The sequence below is a fragment of the Physeter macrocephalus genome, chromosome 11 (genome assembly GCF_002837175.3).
Source record: "Physeter macrocephalus isolate SW-GA chromosome 11, ASM283717v5, whole genome shotgun sequence".
Taxonomy (NCBI): domain Eukaryota; kingdom Metazoa; phylum Chordata; class Mammalia; order Artiodactyla; family Physeteridae; genus Physeter; species Physeter macrocephalus.
In genome coordinates this window covers 4,717,573-4,738,208 of record NC_041224.1, presented here as the reverse complement: position 1 = coordinate 4,738,208, position 20,636 = coordinate 4,717,573, and positions in this window count along the sequence as shown.

Here is a 20,636-nt window from a genome sequence, read left to right as displayed (position 1 = left end):
AAAAGGTAAACCTTGACCTACCATATGATCCAGCAGGCCCATTCCTGGACCTATAACCTAAGAAGCCAGAATTGGAAAGACAGAGGGAGGCAAATTTGCATTGCACAGTATTACAATACCCAAGATATGTAAGTAACCAAAAAGTCCACCAACAGATGGGTGGACAAAGAAGAAATGCTACACGTAGAGATGGAATATTAGCTTTGGAAAAAATGATACAATGCCATTTGCAGCACCATAGATGAGTCTAGAAGTAATCACACAACTTATAGTGAGAAAGCGAAAGACACATATCCTATCATATCACTATAGATGTTACCTAAAAACTGATACCAATGAAGATATTTCCACAGAGAAACGCAATCAGAGATTTATTTTTAAAAAAACTTATGGTTCACCAAATGGAAAGGTGTGAGGATTGGATACATTATGATATTGGGGTGAACAGGAATATACAAACATATGTGAAATACGTAATCACCAAAAACCTATGGCATACCAAGAGAAGACTGCTCAACATTGTGTCATAACCTACATTGGAAAAGGATCCGAGGAAGAATAGGTATATGTATATGTGTGAAAGAACCACATCTTGCACACCTAGAACAAACAAAACATTGTAATCAAATTTGCTGTGATAAAAATAAAAATTAAATTAAAAATACGAACAAGAAGTAATGAGACATAAACTTAAAGGGCTTTTTCCTGGCACATTCCATTCTAATTTACAAAGTAGAACATGACTTCCATTAAGCCTCTGTTGCCCTGGTAACCAGATTTGGTAAAGGAGAAATGCTGCTGCCTTGTGGCCGTTTCCACAACAGCAGCTTTAAACCCAGAGCTAATGGTCACTTAATATTCAAAATAGGACACCGGGCCTCAAAAAAAATTCTGGGGTCGTAAATGGACCAGAAAATTCAAGAGATGTCAACATTTCAAAAAGACAATATCAAGAGCCATATTTTACTCACATTTTGTCTTTTCTTGTTGTTTTTCTTTTTGATTACGAAAAATGCATGGAAGAATGCCCAACATCAGGAACTAATAAAGCCATGCAAATCCAGTCTACAAAAACATTTACCTCACAGCCATCAGAATGATGATCAGCAACATAGTCTACAAAGAATGAATGTTCAGGGCTTCCCTGGTGGCGCAGTGGTTGCGCGTCCGCCTGCCGATGCAGGGGAACCGGGTTCACGCCCCGGTCCGGGAGGATCCCACATGCCGCGGAGCGGCTGGGTCCGTGAGCCATGGCCGCTGAGCCTGTGCGTCCGGAGCCTGTGCTCCGCAACAGGAGAGGCCGCAACAGAGGGAGGCCTGCATACCACAAAAAAAAAAAAAAGAATGAATGTTCAAAGGGTTTTAGAGAACTGTGTACCCTGTAGCTGCTGGTGGGATGTAAACTGATAACAGCAAGTAGTGAGAAGAGAATGGCGGTGCATTTAAAGTTAAAAATTGAGCTACCGTATGATCTGGTAGCCCCACTGCTGGGCCTATCACCTGAGAACACCAGAGTCAAAAAGACACAGGCTGGCAATCCTGCACTACAGCAATATTTACCATAGCCAAGACTTGGAAGCAACCAAAATGTCCATCAACAGGTGAATGGATAAAGAAGAAATGGTCCACAGAATGGAATATTAGCCATGGAAAACAATGAAACACTGCTCTTTGAGGCACCATAGATTAGCCTAGAGATAATCACAGAACATGAGATAAGTTGGAAAGCAAAAGACATATATCCTATGATATCACTTATAGGCGTTCTCTAACAACTGACATAAATGGACATATTTCCACAGGGGAAGACACTCACAGACTTAAAAAACAAACTATTCGTATCTAAAAGGAAAGGTGGTGGCAATGGATAAATTAAAATCAGGTTTACCATATGTATACAAATACAGATTAAGTACATATATCAAAAACACCGAGCATATAGCAAGGGAGGTACAGAACACTCTGTAATCTTTTACATGGGAAAAGGATCGGTACATGAATATATATATATGATGTACAAATGAACCAGATTGTGTACACCTAGGACGAACTATATTCTAATCATTACCCCGATTAAAACAAAACAAAGAACAAGAAGTAATGAGACATAAACTTCAGGGGCTCTTTCCTGGCACATTTCATTCTAATTTACAACCTAGGAACACGACTTCCAGAAAGCCTCTGCAGCCCTAGTAACCAGATTTGGAAATGGAGAAATGCTGCCACCTTGTTGCCGTTTCCCACAACAGCAGATTTAAACCCAGTGCTAATAGTCACTAAATATTCACAATCATTGCAGGCCTGTAAATGACACCTGCTCTCAAAAAAAAAAAATCCCGGGGTTGAAAATCGACCAAAAAATTCAAAAGAGGGTAACATTCCAAGAGGACAATTTCAAGAGGTATATGGTACTCACACTTTTTTTTAAAAAAAAAGAAAAGAAAAAGGTGTGGAAAAATGCTGAACATTATTAATTATTAAAGACCAGCAAATAGAAATTACAAAATTTTATCAGCTCACTCCAGTCAGAATGGCCATCACAAAAGTTCTGCAAACAATAAATGCTGAAGGGTTGTGGAGAAAGGCATACCCTCGGTTCTAAGTGGGACGTGGTAAGAGCCACTAATGAAAACAGAATGGAGGTGCCTTGAAAAGGTAAACATTTAGCTACCATTCAGTCAAGGATACACACTGCTGGGCTTCTCACCTGAGAAGATGAGAATCAGAAAGACATAGGCTGGCAATCCTGCCCTCCAGCAGTATTTACTATAGCCAATAGTTGGAAGCAATGAAAATGTCCATCAACAGAGGAATGCACAAAGAAGTGGTCCACGTACACAATGGAATATTACTCCAGTAAAAAATATAAATTAAATTTAAAAAACATAAGTAAGGAGACATAAGCTTTTGGGGGTTTATCCGGGCGCATTCCACTCTAATTTATAACCGAGGAACACCACTGGCAGGAAGGTCTGTTTCACTAGTTACCAGAGTGGGGAACACAGAAATGCTGCCGTCCTCTGGCCGTTACCTGCAACAGCAGCTTGAAAACCTGTGCTAATGGTTACTTCATATGCACAAGTACTGGAGGGCTGTAAATGAAACCTGCCCTCAAAATGTCTTGAGGGAAGTAATGGACAAGAAATTTCAAAATTTCAAAATGTAGCAAATACTTCAAGAAAACAATATGAAGAGGTAAGTTCTACTCACAGTTTGAAAAAAAAAAAAACGAAAGCTGAAAGCTGCCTGAAAGCTCAATTTCAAGGGATTATGAGATGCATGTAAATCCAACCAAAATGAGGTATCAGCTCACACCAGTCAGAACAACTAGCAGCAAAAAAAGTACAAACAATAAATGCTGAAGGGTGTGTGGTGAAATGCATACCCTCAACTTTAAGTGGGACGTAACCTGGTTAGAGCCACTAATGAAAACAGAATGGTGGTGCCTTAAAAGTTAAACACTGAGCTACTATTTGATGCAGCAGGCCCACTCCTTGGCCTATAACATAAGAAGCCAGAATTGGAAAGACACAGGCAGGCAAATGTGCATTGAAGCAGTATTAGAATAGCCAAGATATGGAAGTAACCAAAAAATCCATCAAGAGGTGAGTGGACAAAGAAGAACTGGTACATGTACCAGATGGAATGTTAGCTAGGGAAAAAATGAAACAGTGCCATTTGCAGCACCATAGATGAGTCTAGAGGTAATCACGCAACTAGTAGTAAGTCAGAAAGTGAAAGATACATATCCAATAATATCACTTATAGGTGTTAGCAAAAAATTGATACCAATGTTGCTATGCCCACAGAGAAAGACACTCACAGATTCATTAAAAAAACTTATGGTTCACCAAATGGAAATGTGTGAGGATTGGATACATTAGGATATTGGGGTTAACAGAGATATAGAAACACATGTGAAATATTTAATCACCAACGACCTACAGAATACCAAGAGAAGCCTACTCAACATTGTGTCATAACCTACATGGGAAAAGGATCTGAAGAAGAATAGATATATGTATATGTGTAAAAGAACCATATCTTGCACACCTAGAACAAACAAAACATTGTAATCTAATTTGCACTGACAAAAATTAAAAATTAAATTTAAAAAAGATCAAGAAGTAATGAGACATAAACTTAAGGGGCTTTTTGCTGGCACATTGCATTCTAATTTACAACCAGAACACGACTTCTATTAAGGCTGTGTCATCACTAATAAAGCAGTTTTATAAGCAATGTTTAAGGTAGCTTAACAGAAGTCTCACTAATTATTGATAGTAACAAGAAAACAAAAGTAAAAATCTCACTGCAAGAAGTATACATAGAGTAAGGGTAGTAGATCAAACACTTATTAAGCTTCTGTAAGAATAAAAGACAACAGTAGTATGGTTTTTAAAAAAGAGAGGGCCCAAAAAAATCATAAATGAAAGAGATGATGTTACAACAGACACCACAGAAATACAAAGTATCCTAAGATACACACAGTGTAACTCAGGGCTCAGACTGGACAGAGCCCACTCTCCATTCCCATGTACATGACTTACAGGAGCCTCAGGAACTGAAGAGGGTGTCCGTGATGGGAGGCACAAGATAGAAGATGTTAAGCATTAACATGACTGCATTCATGTTAAATGTGCCTGAACTACATTCACACGAGATGGTTTTGTCTTCTATGTACATCAGCACCTCTAGTCAGAACTGCGGATCTTTGGCTTCACCACCTCTACTGACAGTGTTAGCTTCACCTGCTGTGGACTGTCTCCTATAGTATTTGCAGAACCACAAAGCATCGAAGCTTCACAGGACCCAGAGTCTGTGCGACTCCACTCAGTGTCTCAGAGTCTCAATTCCACTCAGAGACACAGAGTCTCAACAGAGACTCCACTCTTGGAGGGCACACACAAAGTAGTGTGCACATCAGGACCCAGGGGAAGGAGCAGTGACCCCGTAGGAGACTGACCAGACCTACCTGTTAGTTTTAGAGGGTCTCCTGCAGCGGCGGGGTGTGGCTGTAACTCATCATGGGGAAAACGACACTGGCAGCAGAAGTTCTGGGAAATATTCCTTGACGTGAGCCCTCCCAGAGTACGCCATTAGCCTCACCAAGAGCAAGGTAGGTTCCAGTCCTAGGTCACCCCAGGCCAAACAACCAACAGGGAGGGAACCCAGCTCCATGCATCAGCAGACAAGCGGATTAATGTTTTATTGAGCTCTGCCCACCAGAGCAACACCCAGCTCTACCCACCACCATTCCCTCCCATCAGGAATCTTGCACAAGCCTCTAAGATAGACTCATCCAGCGGAAGGACAGCAGAAGCAAGAAGAACTACAATTCTGCAGCCTGTGGAAGGAAAACCACATTCATAGAAAGACAGACAAAATGAAAAGGCAGAAGACTTTGTACCAGATCAAGGAACCAGATAAAACCCCCAAAAAAACAACGAAATGAGGTGGAGATAGGCAACCTTCCAGAAAAAGTATTCAGAATAATTATAATGAAGATGATCCAAGACCTTGGAAAAGGAATGGAGGCAAAGATCGAGAAGATGCAAGAAATGCTTAACAAAGACCTAGACGAATTAAAGAACAAACAGCTAGAAGAATTAAAGAACAAACAGAGATGAACAATACAATAACTGAAATGAAAAATACAGTACAGGGATTAATAGCAGAATAACTGAGGCAGAAGAATGGATAACTGACTTCTAAGACAGAAAGGTGGAAATCACAGCCGTGGAACAGAATAAAGAAAAAAGAATGAAAATAAATGAAGACAGCCTAAAAGACTTCTGGGACAACATTAAATGCAACAACATTCGCATTATAGGGTTCCCAGAAGGAGAAGAGAGAGAGAAAGGACCGGAGAAAATATTTGAAGAGATTATAGTAGAAAGCTTCCCTAGCATGGGAAAGGAAATGCCACCCAAGTCCAGGAAGCACAGAGAGTCCCAGGCAGGATAAACCAAAGGAGAAAAATGCTGAGACACATAGCAATCAAAATGACAAAAAGTAGAGACAAAGAAAAATTATTGAAAGCAACAAGGAAAAAATGACAAATTACATACAAGGGAACTCCCACAAGGTTAACAGCTGATTTCTCAGCAGAAACTCTACAAGCCAGAAAGGAGTGGCATGTTAAATTTAAAGTGATGAAAGGGAAGAACCTACAACCAAGAGTACTTCACCCAGCAAGGATCTCATTCAGATTCAACTAGAAATCAAAAGCTTTACAGACAAGCAAAAGCTAAGAGAATTCAGCACCACAAAACCAGCTCTACAACAAATGCTAAAGGAACTTCTCTAAGTGGGAAACACAGGAGAAAATGACCCACCAAAACAAACCCATAACAATTAAGAAAATAGTAATAGGAACAAATGTATCGATAATTACCTTAAAAGTGAATGGATTAAATGCTCCAACCAAAAGACACAGGGTCACTGAATGGACACAAAAACAAGACCCATATATATGCTGTCTACCAGAGACCCATTTCAGACCTAGGGACACATACAGATGGAAAGTGAGGGGATGGAAAAATATATTCCAATATATTCCATATATAAGCGGGAGTAGCAATACTCATATCAGATAAAATAGACTTTAAAATAAAGAATGTTACAAGAGACAATGAAGGACACCACAGAATGATCAAGGGATCAATCCAAAAGGAAGATACAACAATTATAAATATATATGTACCCAACATAGGAGCACCTCAATATATAAGGCAACTGCTAACAGTTATAAAAGAGGAAATTGACAGTAACACAATCATAGCGGGGGACTTTAACACCTCACTTACACCAATGGAGATCATCCACATAGAAAATTAATAAGGAAACACAAGCTTTAAATGACACAATAGACCAGATAGATCTAATTGATATTTATAGGACATTCCATCCAAAACAGCAGATTACACATTCTTCTCAACTGCACATGGAACATTCTCCAGGACAGATCACATCTTGGGTCACAAATCAAGCCTCAGTAAATTTAAGAAAACTGAAATCATATCAAGCAGCTGTTCTGACCACAATGCTATGAGATTAGAAATCAATTACAGGGGAAAAAAACGTAAAAAACACAAAGGAATAACCTTCCAAGACTGAACCAGGAAGAAATAGAAAATATGAACAAACCTATCACAAGCAATGAAATTGAAACTGTGATTAAAAATCTTCCAACAAACAAAAGCCCAGAACCAGATGGCATCACAGGTGAATTCTATCAAACATTTAGAGAAGAGCTAACACCCAACCTTCTCAAACTCTTCAAAAAAATTGCAGGGGAAGGAACACTCCCAGACTCATTCTATGAGGCCACCATTACCCTGATACCAAAACCAGACAAAGATACTACAAGGAAAGAAAATTATAGATCAATATTCCTGATGAATATAGATGTAAAAATCCTCAACAAAATACTAGCAAACAGAATCGAACAACACATTAAAAGGATCATACACCATGATCAAGAGGGGTTTATCCCAGGGATGCAAGGATTCTTCAGTATACACAAATCAATCAATGTGATACACCATATTAACAAATTGTAGAATAAAAACTATATGATCATCTCAATAGATGTAGGAAAAGCTTTTGCAAAAATTCAACACCAATTTATGATAAAAACTCTCCAGAGTATGGCCATAGAGGGAAACTACCTCAACATAATAAAGGCCATATATGACAAACCCACAGCCAACATCTTCTCAATGGTGAAAAACTGAAAGCGTTTCCTCTAAGATCAGGAACAAGACGATGATGTCCACTCTCGCCACTATTATTCAACATAGTTTTGGAAGTCCTAGCTGCAGCAATAAGAGAAGAAAAAGAAATAAAAGGAATACAAATTGGAAAAGAAGAAGTAAAATTGTCACTGTTTGCAGACTACATGATACCACAGATAGAGAATCCTAAATATGCCACCAGAAAACTACTAGAGCTAATCAATGAATTTAGTAAAGTTGCAGAATACAAAATTAATGCACAGAAATCTCTTGCATTCTGATACACTAACTATGAAAGATGAGAAAGAGAAATTAAGGAAACAATCCCATTACCATTGCAACAAAAAGAATAAAATACCTAGGAATAAACCTACCTAAGGAAGTAAAAGACCTCTACTCAGAAAACTATAAGACACTGATGAAAGAAATCAAAGATGATATAAACAGATGGAGACATATACCATGTTCTTGGATTTGAGGAATCAATATTGTGAAAAAGACTATACTACCCAAAGCAATCTAAAGATTCAATGCAATCCCCGTCAAATTACTGGTGGCATTTTCTACAGAACTAGAACAAAAAATCTTAAAATTTGTAGGGAGGCACAAAAGACCTCGGATAGCCAAAGCAGTCTTGAGGGAAAAAAAAAGAGCTGGAGGAATCAGACTTCCTGACTTCAGACTATACTATAAAGCTACAGTAATCAAGACAATATGGTACTGACACAGAAACAGAAATACAGATCAACAGAACAGGATACAAAGCACAGAGATAAACCCATGTACCTATGGTTAACTAGTCTATGACAAAGGAGGCAAGGGTATACAATGGAGAAAAGACAGTGTCTTCAGTAAGTGGTGCTTGGAAAACTGGACTATAAAACTCTTAGAGGAAAACATAAGCAGAACACTCTATGACATAAATCACAGAAAGATCCTTTTTGACCCACCTCCTAGAGAAATGGAAATAAAAACAAAAATTAAAAAAATGGGACCTAATGAAACTTAAAATCTTTTGCACAGCAAAGGAAAACATAAACAAGATGAAAAGACAACCATCAGAATGGGAGAAAATATGGCAAAGGATTAATCTCCAAAAAGGATCACATGTAGCTCAATATCACAAAAACAAACAACCCAATCCAAAAATGGGCAGAAGACCTTAATAGACATTTCTCCAAAGAAGATACACAGGTTGCCAACAAACACATGAAAGGATGCTGAAGATCACTAATTATTAGAGAAATGCAAGTCAAAACTACAGTGAGGTATCACCTCACACCAGTCCGAATGGCAATCATCAAAAAATCTACAAACAATAAATGCTGGAGAGGCATTTATTGGAGAAAAGGGGACCCTGTTGCACTGTTGGTGGGAATGTAAATTGATATTGCCACTAGGGAGAACGGTATGGAGGTTCCTTAAAAACTAAAAATAGAACCACCATATGACCCAGCAATCCCACTACTGGACATTTACCCTGAGAAAACCATAATTCAAAAAGAGTCATGTACTACAATGTTCATTGCAGTACTATTTACAATAGCCAGGACATGGAAGCAACCTAAGTGTCCATCGACAGATAAATGGATAAAGAAGATGTGGCACATATATCCAATGGAATATTACTCAGCCATAGAAAGAAACGAAATTGAGTTATTTGTAGTGAGGTGGATGGATATAGAGTCTGTCCTATAGAGTGAAGTAAGTCAGAAAGAGAAAAACAAATACCGTATGCTAACACACATTTATGGAATCTAAAAAAAAAAAGTTTATGAAGAACCTAGGGGCAGGAAAGGATTAAGGAAACAGACATAGATAAAGGACTTGTGGACATGGGGAGGGGGGAAGGGTAAGCTGGGACAAAGTGAGAGAGTGGCATGGACATATATACACTACCAAATGTAAAATCGATAGCTACTGGGAAGAAGCCGCATAGCACAGGGAGATCAGCTCGGTGCATTGTGACCACCTAAAAGGGTGGGATAGGGAGGGTGAGAGGGAGATGCAAGAGGGAGGGGATATGGTGTTATATGTATACGTATACCTGATTCACTTTTTTATACAGCAGAAACTAACAGAATTGTAAAGCAATTATACTCCAATAAAGATGTTAAAGAAACAAAAAAGAAAACAAAGCCCAGAGATAAACCTACACACCTATGGTTCACTAATCTATGACAAAGGCGGCAAGGATATACAGTGGAGAAAAGACAGTCTCTTCAATCAGTGGTCCTGGGAAAAATGGACAGCTACATGTAAAAGAATGAATTTAGAACACTCCCTAACACCATACACAAAAATAAATTCAAAATGGATTAGAGATCAAAATGTAAGACCAGACACTATAAAACTCTTACAGGAAAACATAGGAAGAATACTGTTTGACATAAATCACAGCAAGATCTTTTCTGATCCACCTCCTAGAGTAATGGAATAAAAAACTAAAATAAACAAATGGGACCTAATGAAACTTAAAAGCTTTTGCAAAGCAAAGGAAACTACAAACAAGAAGAAAAGACAGCCCTCAGAATGGGAGAAAATATCTGCAAATGAATCAATAGACAAAGGATTAATCTCCAATATATATAAACAGCTCATGCAGCTCAATAGTAAAAAAACAAACAACCCAATCCCAAAATGGGCAGAAGACCTAAATAGACATTTCTCCTAAGAAGACATATAGATGGCCAGGAAGCACATGAAAAGCTGATCAACATCACTAATTATTAGAGAAATGCAAATCAAAACTACAATGAGGTATCACCTCACACCTGTTAGGATGGTCATCATCTGGCATCATCAGAAAATCTACAAACAACAAATGCTGGAGAGGGTGTGGAGAAAAGGGAACCCTCCTGCACTGCTGGTGGGAATGTAAACTGATAGAGCCACTATGGAGAACCGTATGGAGGTTCCTTAACAAACTAAAAATAGAATTACCATATGACCCAGCAATACCACTACTGGGCATATACCCAGAGAAAACCATAATTCAAAAAGACACATTCACCACAGTGTTCATTGCAGCACTATTTACAATAGCCAGGTCATGGAAGCAACCTAAATGCCCATAGACAGACAAATGGATAAAGATGTACTACATATATACAATGGAATATTACTCAGCCATAGAGGGTGTGGAGAAAAGGGAACCCTCCTGCACTGCTGGTGGGAATGTAAACTGATAGAGCCACTATGGAGAACCGTATGGAGGTTCCTTAACAAACTAAAAATAGAATTACCATATGACCCAGCAATACCACTACTGGGCATATACCCAGAGAAAACCATAATTCAAAAAGACACATTCACCACAGTGTTCATTGCAGCACTATTTACAATAGCCAGGTCATGGAAGCAACCTAAATGCCCATAGACAGACAAATGGATAAAGATGTACTACATATATACAATGGAATATTACTCAGCCATAAAAAAGAATGAAATTGGATCATTTGTAGAGACATGGATGGATCTAGAGACTGTCATCCAGAGTGAAGTAAGTCAGAAAGAGAAAAACAGATATCGTATATTAACGCATATACGTGGAACCTAGAAAAGTGGTACAGATGAACCGGTTACCAGGGCAGAAATAGAGACACAGATGTAGAGAACAAATGTATGGACACCAAGGGGGGAAAGTGGTGGTGGTGGGGGGGATGAATTGGGAGACTGGGACTGACATATATACACTTATATGTATAAAATAGATAACCAATAAGAAACTGCTATATAAAAAAATAAAATTTAAAAATTAAAAAAATAAATTTTAAAAAGTAAAACAAAAAAATTCTTTCCTTCCCATACACGTACTTATATGAATGAATTATTTCCATGCTTATATCTATAAATACAAAAGGAGGAATAAAACCTACCTTGAGCCAAAAAAGAAAAAAAAACAACCCACCAGTCATACAGAGGAAAACCCTATCAGGGCGCTTGCTCCAGTTGTAAACAATCCTGAAGTTGGTCAGAGGTGGGGAATCGTCTCCCATGCAGCCAGCAGCACCCCCGCAAGGAGCATCCTCATTGCAAAGCTGGGGGACCGTGCCGAGGTGTCTCTGAGTAAACGTGAGCTGAGCCCCAGGCCAACTGCTGCTGAACTGTTCCCACCTTTCCCAGGTGAAACACCTGAATGTGTGCAAAGACTTGAAATCCTAGAGGGAGGGCCTTGGAGCCCCACCACCGACAGCACGCAGGCCGACTTGGTGCCTGCAGGCCAGCCAGGATGGTCCTGGCCCCGGGCGCTCTTCTGGAAGCTTTCCATTTCCCTGCCTGAGGTACCCCTCCTGTCCCGGCCCCCAGTGCTTCCTTCCTTCCTCACCTCTGCCCGGGGAGAAATTCCAGCGGCAGGTATGGGTGACACATCCTCTTCTTTAGCAGGTGGCAGCCCGGCAACTCCTGCAGAAAGTCCAGTAGAGCCCCACTCACACCGGGCCACGCACAGAGCCATGGGCCCTACGCCCTCCCACCAGCCCAGCCCCGAGACTGCTGACGGGGCAGAGAATATGGCGTCAGGCATAGCTGCAGGGGCTCTTGCTGCCTGGAGCGGTGTTTATATTGACCTCAGCCCAGGCACACCTGGGGAGGGCTGGCCGGCCGGGTCAGGCTGCCCAGGTCAGCCAATCCTCGCCCTTCAGGCGCTCACAGTTGCAGAAAATGGGCCTTGCTGCACCGGCCAGGTCCAAGGAACAGGTGTAGGTCCTGAGGGTCAGGATAGACAAGGGGCTACAGCCCTGGCTTGTTTTCTAATCATTTTATCCGGCCCATGAGTGGGAGACAACTTCAAGAAGACCCTCTCCTAATGAGAGGAACCCAGGAGTCAGGGAGAGGAGGGGTGGTGGGTGGAGACAGAGGCCTGGTGCCCCGGCTGCAGTGGAAGTCTCTGGAAGACCAGGCGGAGGGAGGTCGCACAGAGTGACGCCCAGGGTCACAGACCTGTCGGAGCTGCTGTTTGTTAGTTCAAGTCCTGCTCTGAGGTGCTCTGGGTCAGCTCTGACCGACAGGTGAGCTGGCGGTGCTCTGCAATGAGCGCTATGTGCACGGTTCCTCTGTGCCCAGCCCTGCCGATGTACCTGTCCAGAGGAGCTCCGAATCCTGGGAGAGGCCTGACCACGAGAGCCCTGTGGGCTGCTGGGTACCTGCTCAGCTGAGCTCCATATCCTGGGAGGGGCCTGACCACGAGAGCCCTGTGGGCTGCTGGGTACCTGCTCAGCTGAGCGCCATATCCTGGGAGGGGCCTGACCACGAGAGCCCTGTGGGCTGCTGGGTACGTGCCCAAGTGAGCTGTATATCCTGAGAGGGGCCTGACCACGAGAGCCCCGTGGGCTGCTGGGGAACTGGTAAAGATGTCAGGACAGTCAGTGAAGTCACTGAGGATTCACATCCAGTAGTTCCTAATTCCTACACCCTGCTGGTCATTCTACCATCCACCAGGACACGGTATTCTGTATTAGACTTACATGATGTTTTCTTCTGTATTCCATTAGTCCCAGAGGTCACAGGAATTTTGGCTTGTGATTGGCAGGACTCAACATACAACGAACACAATACTGCTGGGGCCGTGCTGCCCCAAGGGTTCAAAAATTCCCACACCACCTTTGGGGAAACTTAACTAAAACCTAAAAGATCTACCTCTGAATAAGGGAACCCTCCTTCAATATGCAGACGACATTCTGATCGCCAGCCCTACTAAGAAGGCCTCTGAACTACCTAGCCAATAAAGGATAGAAGGCGTCCAACAAAAAGGCTCAAATATCACAGACTAAGGTGACCTGCCTGGGCTTCATTCTCACAGAAGGTCGGAGAAGCCCATCCCAGGAAAGGGAAGAAGCCATTTGCAGCCTTACCCCTTCTAAAACTAGAAGACAGCTTAAGGGTTCCCGGGGAGGTCGGGGTTTGCTGCATCTGGATCCCTAACTACAGTCTAATAGCTGGGCCTCTATATGAAACATTGAAAGGAAAAGATGATGATCCATTCGATTAGAATCCAGAAGCGGTCTTTCAAGAATGGAAAGAGCAGTTAATTCAGACCCTTGCCCTGGACCTCCCTAATTTAGCTCAACCCTTTGACCTTTACATTCCCGGTAGAAGGTGAATCGCCCTTGGAGTAATAGTGCAAAAACTGGGAGCACTTGAAATGGAACAACGCCAAGAATGCCCTCCAGGTAGGAGAAAGTACGGTCACCAAGGGCTTGGCCCGCCGCCCCATCCGGCCAAGATACTGGGGGTATCTAAAAATCTGGAAATCAGCAGCCCGCAAGGCCAGCTCCCTCCTAAGGGAAAAGGACCCCACGTGGTGATCCTATCCACCCACCATGCCCTGAAGTTGCAGGGGTCGCTCCGTGGGCACACTGACCTCGAGTGAGGAAGCCCTCCAACTCCAACCTCCAGAGGGACAACCGGGGGCAACGGGTCCCCATGATGACTCGTGTGACCATCACTTGATGTGGATCTTCTCTCAGAAAACAACAAGAGCATGCCCCCAAAGAGCAGACTACTGCTTGCAGGACTTACTGCACCCAGAGCGGAGCTAATAAGCTTGGCGGGGGAACCGTAAATAACGCTGTCACCATAGAAAAGCCTACAGACACCGCGGTGACGGTGGCCGATGAGACCGGCTGGGCTCCTGGCTACTTGAAAAGGCCGTTGACTCGGTGGCCGTCATGGGTCTGGATCACCACCGGCCCTGGACTGTCTGGGAGTTGAGCAGGCAGGGTTCTGACACCTGGTGCTGTTTGTACTTTAATTCAGGGGCCTAATTGAAGAAAGCGCAGACCACTGGTCAGAGCATCTAGGCTGGCAGAAACCGTCTGCCTAAGGTGGCCGAACAAATGTGGGCGGGGTAAAACCGGCCCCCCCAGCGTCTCTGCGCATCTCTTTCCTGCACCCTTAAAGGTCATTAGAATCTATAACACTTCAAATGCTGGGGCTCAGGCGGACGAGCACTGAGGGAGGGGCCCTGGGGACAGTCACCTGGAGGCTGCTGGGGAGAAGTTCTGCCCCTCCCCCCGGGTGTGAGGACTCCCAACTCAGCACGAAGCAGTCACAGAAGGGGGGTCTGCACCCTCAGCGCCCCAACAATGAGGAATGGGGCAAAAGGCAGAGGGGGGGTTTGTCACCGGCAGAGCCCATTAAAAATTCCTGGGAGATAAAAATAGAATCTGGGCAATAAAATCAAGTCTCACCTTTATTCCTTTGTGCTTTGTCTAATTTCACTTGCTCCTAGGTTTCCACACGCAGAGGTCCCACACCCGGCACTTCAGAACCTATTTCCTGGTGCAAAATGGCTGGACCGACACCTCAGCTCGCGGGGCCCCGTGCAGACTCCGCGACATGGAGCCTGAGCTCCAGCCAACCCGGCCCTCGAGAGCTCCGCCCCTTCCGTCCCGCTGACGCTGCCGGGATCCCTACACAGCAGCCTGGCCCACAGCCCTCGGGGGAGCGCACGCTCTCACCTCTCCGTTCTCTGATCAGAATATAAAGTTTCCTTTGCTTCTGAACCAAACTCAGTCTCGTTCTCTTGGCTCTAATGACACGGGGCAGGGGACCCTTGTTGGGGCCCACTCTGCAGGATCAGAGACAGAAATTGAGAGCATTGTAACTTCAATGAACAGATGTGTGAGCCAAACTGTAATTAACCTAAAGCAGTGTATGAGGCTCGGGTAAAATAAGATGTTTCCAACACTTCCATTTGATATTTCCATCACTTTATTATAAGCAAGTTCAGTGAAGGGCTTTGTCTTATTTGTCAGGTCAACATTAGAGAAATGAAATGATTTCTTTCCAAGGATGTACATCTAATAGTATAAAATCTTATAATTTATTATTACCAAAGGGGAAAGGTGCAGGGAGGGATAAATGAACAGTTTGGGATTAACATGTACACACTGCTATGTATAAAATAGATCATCAACAAGGAACGACTGTAAACCACAGGGAACTACACTCAATATTTTGTAATAACCTATAAGGGGAAATAATCTGAAAAAGAATAGATATCTATATCTACATCATCTATCAACGACAGATAAAAATGTAACCTAAAGGAGGCCGATGGGGAGCGCTTCTGACCCTGAAGATTTCAATCATTTAAAGCTCGGACTCTGCCTACTGCCCAAGGCCCTTAATGAACATACATGTATCCGTAGCTTAAAAATTTCACAATTTGGGGTTCGGGGAGACACTGATTTGGAAAAATCCCTGGTGTTCTCCTTACATGAAAGGGACTCTACCTACAGCTAAAACATGCCTGACACCCAGAAGGTGGTACACCGTTTGATCGGGAAGAGTTTGGAAAAGACATCTCATCTCCTCATCTCCTGGTAGTCGAGTTCAATCCTCCTGCTTCTTTTTTAACATGCTCCCCAATTGCAGAATCAGCACCTTTAACCTCCAGTTTCATACAGTTTGCAATTTCTCAGAGGATGAATGGGAAAAGGGGGAACCAATGAGAGACTAGCTGTAGGTGTTTGGACAGGCACATGTCACTCTAATTTCCCATCACGAAGAATTAACCAAAGGCTCAGCCTGCCCCCCAGAACCACAATAGGGCCTGAAGCCATCCTGTGGGTTTGCAGCCAGCTCCCAAAAACGTGAGTTGAAAAATGGATTTCAGGGGCACTGCACTTCACAAAGCTACAGGGTTATAAATGATAACTATCATCCAAAAATATACTGAAGTAAGGCAACGAAAAGAATTTGAAAGCAAGGCAGAATTGCAGGAAACAGTTTTCAACAGGTAGATTGGACTGGCCTGTAAGCACATGAAAAGCGGCAGAACTTCGACAATGATGCAGTTGGCCAAAAAGGGCGTATGCGTTTTTCCTGAATATATTTAGGAAAAAACGCATACACCCTTTTTGGCCAACCAAACAAGCGGGCAATGCAAATCAGCGCTACAAAAAGTTTGACTTCTCATCCGTCAAAAGGGCCATCCTGAAAAAGTGTAAAACACAGAAATTCAGTTGTAGTGAGGTGGATGGACCTAGAGTCTGTCATACAGAGTGAAGTAAGTCAGAACGAGAAAAACAAATACCGTATGCTAACACATATATATGGAATCTAAGAAAAAAAAATGTCACGAAGAGACTAGGGGTAGGACCGGAATAAAACACAGACCTATTAGAGCATGGACTTGAGGATATGCCAAGGGGGAAGGGTAAGCTGTTATGAAGTGAGAGAGTGGCATGGACATATGTACACTACCAAACGTGGGGTGGATAGCTAGTGGGAAGCAGCCGCATAGCACAGGGAGATCAGCTCAGTGCTCTGTGACCACCTAGAGGGGGGTATAGGGAGGGTGGGAGGGAGGGAGACACAGGAGGGAAGAGATATGGGAACACGTGTATATGTATAACTGATTCACTTTGTTGTAAAGCAGAAACTAACCATTGTAAAGCAATTATACTCCAATAAAGATGTTAAAAAGAAACACAGAAATTCAGGACAGGCCATGGAGAAAAGGGAGCCTTGTTATGCTGATGGGCAGGAGGTAAACTGCCAATGGCCACTCTGGAGACATGTACGGTGTTTCCTAAAACATCTAAAAAAAAAGAGCTACAGAGCATATGGCACTTCCACTCATGGGTGTATATCTTGGAAAAACCAAAAATCGACAGAACACAGGCACCCCAAAGTTTCGGGTTGCTCTGTTTACAAGAACCTCGACTTGGGTACACCTTAAATATCCCAGTTAAGAGAAAAATGGATAAAGAAGTTGTGGTACTTATGTACAATGGACTATTACTCAGCTATTAAATCAATGAAATAAGGCCAGTTGCAGCAACTCTTGGAGACTTAGGTGCGATCATTCTAAGTGACATAAGTCAGACATAAAAAGAGACCTATCATAAGGTATCACTTAGAGATGGTATCTAAAAATGGCTACACATGAACTGAATTACAAAACAGAACAGAGTCACACATTTAGAAAACACACTTATGGCTGCTTAAGGGGAAAGGTGAGGTGGGGTGATGCATAAAACAAGAGGTTGAAATTAGCACTGATACCGTTCCATAAACAAAATACATAATTGACAGGACCTACTGTATAGCTCAAGCAACAGGACTCAGCATACTGTTGTCACCAGAAAAGGATATATAAGACTGGTAAGAATCTGTAAAAGAATTTATTGATGTCTCTCTTTAAGTGAATCAAGTGGATAGATGTAGAGCAGGAAGAAACACAGTATTGAAAATCAGCTATACCCCATTATAAAATTAAATAACGAGAACAAAAAAAAAGACAGTGAGAGAGAGAGAAATTCTTACAAAATCTGTTCAAGGGCTGTGATGCAACCTGGACTGACCACATCTAGACACACAGCTGGATGGGACCTAAGGCTCTACACTCGTGGGTCTGAGAGGCTTGTTGAGGATGGGACAGCAAATGCAGCACTTTTAGAGTAATACTGCCTGGTCCCCATTCCATGGGTGCCATATCTCCAGGTGCAGGGGACCCTTCCTACAGCTAAAACATGAATGGGACATCCAGAGGATGGTACACCGTCTGTTTGGGAAGAGTTTGGAAAAGCCACCTCATCTCCACTTCTCCTGGTATTCGGGTTCCCCAGCTCCTTTTCTTAGAGTTTCCTCACTTTGGGAAGGCAGCACACTCAACAGCCGGTTTTGCACAGCTTGGAATTTTCCAGGTGAAGAAGGGGAATGGGGGGATGGAATGAGACACAAGCCCTAGATGTTTGGAAAGGCATATGTCACTCTAGTTTCCTAATCTGGAAGAAGAATTTCCCTATCCTTCAGGTGCCCCAGTAACCGGAATGGGTCTGCAGAAATCCTACCCCTTTGTGGCTGCTTCCCTAAACAACAAGTTGAAAACTGGTGCTCAGGGACACTGCAATTCACAAACATGCAGGCTTGTAACTGACACCTCTAATGCAGTCATTTCTTGAGCCAAGTACTCGTAAAGGCCTTGCAAGCAAGGCAGAATGGCAGGAAAGGGATTTCAAGAGGTAGTTGGCACTCGCCGTTAAAGCACATGCAAAGCTGCTGAACATCGCCAATGATGCAGTTTGCCCAAAAGGCCGTATGCGTTATTCCTTAATATAGTCAAGAAAAACCCTTACTCTATTTTTGGCCAACAAAACAGGCGGGCAATGGAAATTAATACTATAAAGAGGTATCACTTCGCACCAGCCAGAATGGCCAACCTTACGAAGTGTACAACCTGAAATGCAGGACAGGGCGTGGAGAAAAGGGAACCCTGACAAGCTGATGGTGGGAATGTAAATTGCTAACAGCCACTCTGGACAATTGGATGGTGATTCCTTAAAAATCTGAAAAACAGAGCTTCAGAGCATATTGCGCTTCCACTCCTGGGCCTGTATCTTGGAAAAAACGTAAATTGACAGTACCCAAGCACTCCAAAATTTATGCAGCCCTGTTTACAACAGCCCCTACTTGGAAACTATCTAAATGTCCTTGGAAGGAAGACTGGATAAAGAAATTATGGTAGATATGTACAATGGAATATTACTCAGCCATGAAATGAATGAAATAAGGCCATTTGCAGCCACTCGGAAGGACCTAGATGCATTCATACTAAGTGGCATAAATCAGACAATGATAAATATCATATGATATTACTTATCAGTGGAATCTAAACATTGATACAAAGGTACTATCTTACAACACAGAAACCGAGTCCCAGACTTAGAACACAAACTAATGGTTACCAAACTGGAAAGGTGTGTTGGAGGCATAAATCATGACGTTGGAGTTAGTATGTACATATTTACAGAGAGAAAACTTGTAATCAAACTGGACCTGCTGTAGAGCACTTGGAACTCTTCTCAACACCCTTTAGTAACCTCACTGGGAAAATAATTCCAAAATGAATATATAGTCATCTCTGTATAAATGAATCATGTTGGTGTATATCAAAAATGAACACAACATGGTAAATCAACTATACTCCATTATCGGAGACCTGAGACCGCGAGACCTGCAGACCATTAGCGAACAGGGCTTCACTCATTACCAAGATCCTGTACTTAAAGGGGGACTGTTCAAGTGCTAAAGAAGGGTCTGCAGAAGATAGACTGGATCAGTACCAAATTTGTCGACGTGAGCCATCCTCAAGATAATAGAGAAAAAAGGAGTATCATTCTATGGTTGGAAATAAATTTTAAGAAAACATTAAGTGAATGTGGTAAAAGAATGGAACTTGAAAGATGAAAAGGGTGATTGTGGTTCATCAGAAGCAACTCTGTCTGATTTAGAGATAGATGTGAGATTCAAAGATTTCAATCAAGTTTATTGAGCACCTACAATATATGAGGAACCAAGGAAGTCTCCCTATCGGAATTGCTAACTGACCAAGATCTTACGAATAATTTTAACCTGAGAGGACAGAAAACGAGGTTCAGCAGTGTTAAGTGACTTGCCTGAAGACAGCCGCCTAACAGGTGCCAGGTTGGGATTCAAACCCGTCAACAGGCCCCAGAACCAGAGCTCCTTGCACTCCACTGCCCCCTGTCATGTCTATCTTCTGGTCATCTCTATGAGACAGAACTCAAATAAGAAGGTTTTTGGATCATCGTGTTTCCGTTTTCATTTGTCTCCAGATATTTTTCTGAGTACGTGAGAGTACTGCATGTTGGCCAGAATCCTAGGCAAACATACACTGCTGATTTCCCATATACGTTATTACAGAATATTGAGTAGAGTTCCCAGTGCTATACAAGCCTGTACTCTTGTTTGGTAGTGATGACTTCTCCCCATCTGCTCCCTCAGTCTTCACATTCTTTCTCACCATTCTTCTGAAATCCATGGATTTATCATTGGTATTCCCTCCTTCTCACCCTAAAGAATATCTGAAAACTTCAAGAAATATATATGGAATCTAAAAAAAAAAAAAAATCGTCATGAAGAACT